An 8611-nucleotide genomic window follows, 5' to 3' on the forward strand; every position below is an offset into this window, starting at 1 on the left:
ATTGTATCCTCCATCTCGTTCAACAATCAGAGAAAGCGCACTGGCCTCTTAAGCACATGCTCACACACATTCGCTTAATGCTGAAAAAGGTGGAGTACAAAATCACGCATATCTACCGAGAAGGAAACAAAGCAGCTGACTATCTTGCTAACCTCGCATGCTCTACAAATAGCTCTAAACTCTTGAGAGGAGAGGAGATTCAAGGACAACTCGTGGGGATCATCGAATGTGACCGACAAGGAATTCCCTACATCCGAACCAAGTGAAGGAATGTTCAGGGAGTCCTCTGTTCTCGCATTTTCTGATTTCTTTTGCTTCTGCAAATTTGTTTTTTTGCTGTTTTTTCCCCTTTGCTGCTGCTTTTTTTTCCCCTCTCACAGTGCTCCGCTGCTGCTGCAAGGCTCCATTTTGCTGCTACTGTCCGCTGCTCTGCTGCTGCTTTCATGGTGATGCAGATTGCTGTTTCTGTGCTGCTGCTGCCACAAGTCTTTTCCTGCTTCTTTGCTGCCGCTGCTGCAAGTGCTTTCCTGCAGCTGCAACTTGCTTCACTGCTGCTGTTGCTGTGTTCCTGTCACTCTGCTGCCTGTTTCAATGGTGCTGTCGTTGCTGTTCTACCATTCGGCTGCTGCAAGCATGCTCCTGCTGCTGCTGCAAACATGCTCCTGCTGCTGCTGAAATGGAACTTTCTCTTTCAAAAAAACATCAAACAGAGGGACAATTTTTGGCTCAAAATTACTGCTGCAGTTGCTGCTTTTGTTTTGTTTGAACACCTTAAGGCGCTGCAGCAGCAACCACCTCCAAACGGCGCTACAGTGATGAGGATTCATCTCAGTTCAGGGAATTTCTGGAAATAATGGCACCACCTGTTTTTGCTACTGTTGTGTTGCTGATTTTCATCCACTCTGCTGCTGTTACTGTGTTGTCCCTCAACCCCAACTCAAGGGGCAATTATGCGAGGATAATTGATCTCACTTCAGGGAGCTTTCTTAACCTCTCCTATCATCTTGCTTGGCTATCAATTAACTCTGCTTTCTTGTTGCAGAACCATGGCATTGTGACAGCAGCTGCTTTTCGCTGCAACGACCTTGCTTTTACTGCTGCCATGCCACTTGTTGTTGTGGCTGCAGCAAGCAACTTCAGGGGGCACTTATGCGAAGATGATCCATCTCACTTCAGGAATCCAATATGGCATCATCCTTTTTCTGCTTTTGGTGCAGCATTTCCTTGTCTCATCAGGAGATGAAGTGGAACATGGAGAAGACACCAAGCTGCTATTTCTTTTGATGTTCCACACAGGGAATCACAAACACAACAAGGAAGAGGATTCTCAGCGTTCTACTGTTTCTGCTTTTGCTGCAAGCCTAAAAAGGCTGCAACTGCTGCTGCTGCTGCTGTTCAGCCGCAGCTCCTGTCGTGTTTCCGGCTTTAGTCTGCTGTTGTTGCTGTGCTGATATTCACCCACACTGCTGCCGTTGTTGTACTGTTCCTCATCCCCAACTCAAGGAATTTCTGTATATAATGGTGAATTCACCTATTGCAAAACTGAAGAAGACTGTTAACACAACAAGGAGGAGCATTTTCAGGAAAGGAAGTGGACAGAAAATGAAAGAACTCTGTTCAACGCCTGCTATAACTGTGATACAAACCACTTTTGTTGATCTTCCCTCGTGGTTATTCAACCAGGGAGTCTTTCTTCTCGAACTCATTTTTCATTGAATCGATTTCCTATGTTTTTTATGCTCCAACATGCTGCAATTTTCAGGCCCTCAAGCTGATCACGGATGCAAATCCACAACCGAAGGTTATGGTTATCTTGGACAGGTACGGAAATTTTATTAGGGATTTCATCAAACGTCCTCGGTCTTTGATCGCCTTTAATGTACATTCCATTTCGTATATTAAAGTGCTCCCTTGGCCTCTCTACATTCTGAAATATTCGATAGGTTATCGCTCTCGTAACCTGTCCTCCTACAAACCGGGGAATCACATATACCACAAATGAACTTCCTTGCTCTCTGCACTCACTACTTCGTTCAGCTTACACAATCTCACTCTCTTCTTTCTTATTAAACACATTCGTTACACTTACGCAATTCTCTCACTCCACAATATTCACAATCGAATCACATGCACAGACACTCTCTTACTAACTTCTACAACTCCTCAGAATACTTCATTCACCTACACAACCCACCTCGCTATCTTGACAGCCTTCAAGTGTATTTATAGTATCTTTAAGGTGTTCTGCCCATCTTTTTACTATGTTGGTTTCAAGTAATTGACCTCTTTCAATCTTTTTTCAAAATTACATTGTTTGCCCAATGTCTGCTTGTCCTCTTGTTTTTGCTGTTTTTGCTTGTGGGAAGCTTTTGTCATTGGTTGGTGATCTTGTTGCTTGAAAGACTTTGGCACTGAAATAGCAGAAGAAAAAAAAAAAAAACGAAAATAAACGAAAATGCAAGGATCAGTGGAGAAAAAAAAAAAAGAAAAAAAGAAAAAAGGAAAAAAAGAAGAGAAAGATCAGAACAGGAAAACACTGTATTAGGAGATACAAGGACGGATTATTGGCAAAAAGAGAGTTGCAGTTATTTGTAAGAGTGCTTAGAGAGTTTTTGAGGCAATTGGATTGTTGTGATGTTGGGTTTTTTCTTGGTATTTCTTGTTTCTTCCCTCTTTATTTTCTTGTTTTTATTGGTTTATTTGCATATTTGGGCCTCTTTTCCTATCTCATTTTCAGCTTTTGGACTTCAATTCCCTATTTTTAGACTTGGGCTTTTAATGTTTTTATTGAAATGGGTTGAAAGCCATCAATTCTTTTGAAACCAACCAGTACTGGGCCGTCTCTTTCGCCCACGCTGCCTTGAAGAAGCAGAGATTGGGTCGTTTTTGTTGCTGTTTTGGAGGCCCACTCGTACAGCTGGGCCATGAATGGAGATACAGAATTGGGCTCCTCCTATTGCTGTCTTTGGGGCGCTGCAGCTGGGCTCAAACCACTACAAACAATGGGCCATCATTTTTGGGCCGACACAGCCACTACTGCTGCTACTGGACCTTCCTCTGGACTGCACCAATGGGCTGTAACACTTCTCTTTTGGACTTCACTATATGGGCTACACCAATGGGCCGAATCCATGAGGCCCATCAGACTTGAATTTTTTTGTATAGGCTGCCAAGAAAATCATTGGGCCCTTTTCTGCATGGCTTCTTGGGCATTTGTGTAGGTTTTTGTCATATGTACAAAACATTATCATCTTTCATCAATTTATGAAAATGGGAGGGGAACCCGACAATTCCCCATTTATTCAAAAAAAAAAAAAAAAAATCCTTAACCCTTAACCCTTAAACCCTTAAACCCTTAAACCCTTAAACCCTTAAACCCTTAACCCTAAACCCCTAAACCCCAAACCCCAAACCCCAAACCCCAAACCCCAAGCCCCTAAACCCTAAACCCTAAACCCTAAACCCGTCATTGGATGCGTCTAATTTAGGGTTTAAATTAGGAGTTTAAATTTCTGTCAAATTTTGGTTTTGTTCTGTTCTAATGATGCCTTTGTTGGCATTTTAGGAAGACGGCGGTTTTGTTTTATTTTGTTGTCTGGTCACAATAGATTGTGGAGTTCATGATTTCCGTTTGAATTAAACTTTAAATTATCTACCCCCCATATTTTCCATTTAAAAAGAAAAAAAAAACCCTAAACCCAAAAATCCCTAAACCCTAAACCCTAAACCAACCAAACCCTAAACCCTAAACCCTAAACCAAATCCTCTCAACTTCTCACTAGAAGTGTGTGAGATTTAACACACTAAACCTTCCACCGCCAACCACCACCAAACGACCACACTTTGAGCCGCACCTCCTCCTCCATCGCGGCGTTGCCGCTGCGCCGCCGCCGGCCGGTCGCCGGAAAATTCCATCGGCGAGTGAAGCCACACCCGCACACCATTGGATGCGTCTCGAGAAACCCGTCACAACGATGCAGGTCGTGCAATGAACGGATGCCGGACGCCGCCGGACGCGCCCTCCAAAGCCGTCAGATTTGCGCCGTTTTCGCCTTCAAATCGCCGTCAGCTTCTCTCTAAAAATCCGACCATTTCCTGGCGAGTTACCAGCTGTGCTATACACCGTTGGACTCGCCTCGATGAGTACTACAATTCCCCTAGAACAATTGGAGATTTCAGGCACGCACGACGATGGGCTAAGTCCTCCACCGCCGATCACTTCCGCCATCGATTCGCAGCCGTCACGGCGACCCACGGTCGCGGACCACCACGGTTGGAATCCTCTCCTCAAGGCAAGTCTATTGGGACCAATTTCGTCAAGTTTCATCACCTGTGTACCGAGTTCTTGCAAATCTCCCGTTCGCGCGATCGCCGCCCGTCGCAGCGCTGTTGCGCTGCCGTCCGCCGTCGGTTCGCTGGCGGAGCCACACCATTGCAGTCGCCTCGCCATGGCGAAGCCTCCCGTCCGCCAAGAAATCGATATCGGAGCTCCGGCAGCAGCCTCTCCTCCGACAGCCGTTGCCCTTGAGCCTTTGTTGACCGAGTTGACTCGGTCAACGGTCAACCCTCCTTTAACCGAGTTGACCCGGTCAACTCAGTCAACCGAACAGATTCAGCACCCGTCTTCCTCAGTTCCAACGTCGAATCTTCCGAAAAACACATTTGCTGAAGTCCTTGCACCAACACGGGCCTCGAAACCCGCAACACCGGCACCGCACAAATACTTCCCTGCAGACTTGCCATCCGCCGGTATCGGTACAGTCTTGACAGGCGACAAAGGTCCAACATTGCTATTCACAGATGCCGAGACCGAAGTCCTTGCAGCTCCATTCAAATTTGCACTCGTGGGCAAATTTTCGCATGGAGCACCCTCATACAACATCCTTCACAAACTAATTGCTGGAACGGGTGTCAAAAATAAATTCACGGTTAGTATGCTCAACAATAAACATGCCTTAGTTTCCCTATCTTGTGAAGCGGATTTTTCTCGCCTGTGGCTGCGGCGTATTTGGTATATTCAGGGGTACCCAATGCGCATCTTCAAGTAGACTCCTACTTTCACACCGTCTCAGGAGTCATCAATAGTACCGGTTTGGGTTAGTTTCCCGGAGCTGCCAGCACATTTGTTCCGCAAGGAAGTTCTTTTCACAGTGGTGAGCATGATTAGAACTCCTTTGCAGATTGACGACGCTACACTCAATCAGTCCAAACTCTCCAAGGCAAGGGCATGCATTGAATTGGATCTTCTCAAACCACGCCTTGATGATTTCCAAATCCAGATTTGTGGGGAAACTATTGTGCAGCGTATTGTATACGAGGATATCCCACACTACTGCTCTTTGTGCAAACATGTTGGGCACCAAGACTCAGACTGTTATTCAAAAGGAGATGCTCCCAAACCACCACCCCGGAAGTAGAGGAAGAGGGCTGTTGTGGAAGTGGAGCGGGGCAAAGCAGTTGTTCAGGAAGTTGGTGAGAGTTCAAAGACGAGGGACCAGCCAGCACAGCTTCAGCCTGCTAAGGACACCAGGTACCACGCTGAGCACCAAACTGAAACTATGACTAGCGTTAATGAATTTTCTGTTCCTGCTGATGAAGTTAATATTCCCTGTGAGGCTGGAAAAATAGGTGATTTGCCTGCAGATAATCTTGTTGTTAGTTTTGTGGAAAATATTGTGGAAACTAATTTGCCTAATCTAGTTGTTAGTGCTGTGTATCCTCCGATTGGGGGGGTGGAAATCCAAATGAGGAGGAAACGGGTTAACCCTCCGCAGGTCTCTAAATTGTTCAAAAATCTGAAACTTTTTGGAATGATTACTCCACCACTAGAGGAATGGGATGAAACTGATGAATCAGAAGGGGAAGACGATGACGTTAACCCGAGTAGCCCACGGCCGGTGAAGATCCAGGATCCAGTTTGCTCGCTGAACAGTAATCCGGCTGAGATCGAGGAAAGAGAACAGTACTTTGCTTCTCCAACCCCGCCACAAAAATACAGACATCGTTGCATGCATTAGATCACTACAACCACTTAGAAAGTTTTAACTATTTTCTGATTCACAATGTTTTGGAGTAGTACTCGTTTCTTAAGTGTTTTGTAAGACATCAGTTATTTACTTTTTAATGAAGATGGGATGGGGACCCCGATAAGCATCCCCCAACTTCGGGTGTTTTAACCAAAAAAAAACCCTAAACCCCTAAACCCTAAACCCTAAACCCCTAAACCCTAACCCCTAAACCCCTAAACCCCTAAACCCTAACCCCTAAACCCAAAAACCCAAAACCCTAAACCCTAAACCCTGAACCCTAAATTCAATCATCTGATATTCTCCAGTCTTGTCTTCTCCGGTGCTTTGCTCTGACTCCGAGTCGTGATCGGGAGAAGAATCGAAGATGGGCAAAGCCAAGACCAAAGCCTTCAAGGAAGAGTTCTATTTGAAGGAAAGAGTGCAAGAATCACAGGAGATTATTGCCAAGTACCCCGATCGAGTCCCTGTTGTGGCTGAAAGGTATACAAAATCTGACCTTCCTGAGATGGAGAAGAAGAAATTCCTAGTACCTCGTGATATGTCTGTTGGCCAATTTATCCACATCCTCAGTGGCAGACTCCATCTGGCTCCTGGGAAAGCTCTCTTTGTGTTTGTCAAGAACACATTACCACAGACATCGAGCTTGATTGAGTCTGTTTACGACTCATATAAGGATGAAGACAGCTTCCTGTATATGTGCTACAGCAATGAGAAAACCTTTGGCTGACTTCACAACTCCATGTCCCATCGCCCGATTATTTTGTCTTGCTCCGAATTTCTGCCCCATATATCATCTATGTGGTCACATCGTTTGTATATTGATCAGCCTACTGTAAGTACTACTCAATCTATGTGTTTTATGTTATTGGAATGGATTGTAAACCGAAATTGTTTGTTGCAGTTACTTAATACTTTATAATTGCTGTGATAAAAAAAGAAAAAAAAAACCCTAAACCCTAAACCCCTAACCCCTAACCCCCTAACCCCCTAACCCCTAAAACCCTAAAACCCTACGCCCTAAGCCCTAAGCCCTAAGCCCTAAGCCCAAAGCTCTAAACCCTAAACCCGAAACCCGAAACCCCAAACCCGAAACCTCAAACCCCATACCCCAAACCCCAAACCCCAAACCCTAAACCCTAAACCCTTAACCTTCACTTGTCAAATTCTCTCAACTTCTCACTAGAAGTGTGTAAGATTTAACACACTAAACCTTCCATCACCAACCACCACCCTTTCAGCCTCACCACCACCACCAACAGACAACCCACCTCCTCCTCCATCGCGGCGCCGCCGCCGGCCGGTTGTCGGAAAATTCCATCGGCGAGTGAAGCCACACGCGCAGCACCACTCGATGCGCCTCTGAAAACCCGTCACATCCATGGTGGTCTCGCACTGAACGGCCACCGAACGCCGACGTAAGCGCCCGAAGAAGTTGCAGAAATCGCGCCCAAATCGCCCCAAATTCGCCGCCGGCTTCTCTCTAAAAATCCGGCCGTTTTTCGGTGAGTTGCCGGCCGTTCCATATACCATTTTGATCGTCTTGATGAGTCTACAATTCCCCTCAAACAATTTGAGGTTTCATCCACTGTAGGCGATGGGCTAAGTCCACGACCACCACCACGTTTTTATGTCGATTCGTCGTTGATAAGCAAACCCACGGTTGCGGACCACCGGCGTTCGCTTCCTCTCTTAACGGCGAGTCTTTTGAGACCTGTCTCATTGAATTTCATCACTGGTACACGAAGTTCTCTCCTTTCTCCTCCGTCCGCCATCGTCGATCTTCAAACCGTCGTCCCGCCGCCGTCCGACGTCAGTTTAGTGGCGGAGCACCACCATTGGCCTCACCTGGCCATGGCGCACCCTACCGTTCGGTCAGGAACGGCCATCGAAGAACGGCCTGTAACTGCTCCACCTGCTGCCGGCGACCGTGAAGGAGAGTTGACCGAGTCTGACCCGTTGACCGAGTTGACTCGGTCAACTCGATCAACCCAACCAATTCAGCAGCCGCCTCGCTCAATTCCGACGCCGAACCTTCCGAAGAAATCATTCGTTGAAGTTGTTGCGCCATATCGGGCACCAAAAACCGCAAAACCGACAACTCACAAATACTTCCTTACGGACTCGCCACAACCCGCTATCGGTACAATTTTGACGGGCGACCAAGGTCTGAAATTGTTGTTCAGTGATGCCGAGACCGAGGTCCTTGCAGCTCCATTCAGGTTCGCGCTCGTGGGCAAATTTTCTCATGGAGCACCCTCATACAGCATCCTTCACAAACTGATCGCTGGAACGGGCATCAAAAACAGATTCACGGTTAGTATGCTCAACAACAGACATGTCTTAATTTCCCTAACTTATAAAGCGGATTATTCTCGCCTGTGGCTGCGGCGTATTTGGTATATTCAGGGGTACCCAATGCGCGTCTTCAAGTGAATTCCTACCTTCACGCCGTCTCAGGAGTCATCAATTGTACCGGTTTGGTTTAGTTTTCCAGAGCTGCCAGCACATTTGTTCCGCAAGGAAGTTCTATTCACAGTGGCGAGCATGATTGGAACTCCTCTGCAGATTGATGATGCTGCACT

General features: G+C 46.4%; 1 pseudogene; it reads left to right on the forward strand.

The window, feature by feature from the left end:
- Positions 1 to 6316: 6316 nt before the first annotated feature.
- Positions 6317 to 6949, forward strand: LOC105172984 (autophagy-related protein 8i pseudogene; annotated as a pseudogene).
- Positions 6950 to 8611: the final 1662 nt, after the last annotated feature.

This window comes from Sesamum indicum, linkage group LG10 (genome assembly GCF_026168435.1).
Source record: "Sesamum indicum cultivar Baizhima isolate 11 linkage group LG10, ASM2616843v1, whole genome shotgun sequence".
Lineage (NCBI taxonomy): Eukaryota > Viridiplantae > Streptophyta > Magnoliopsida > Lamiales > Pedaliaceae > Sesamum > Sesamum indicum.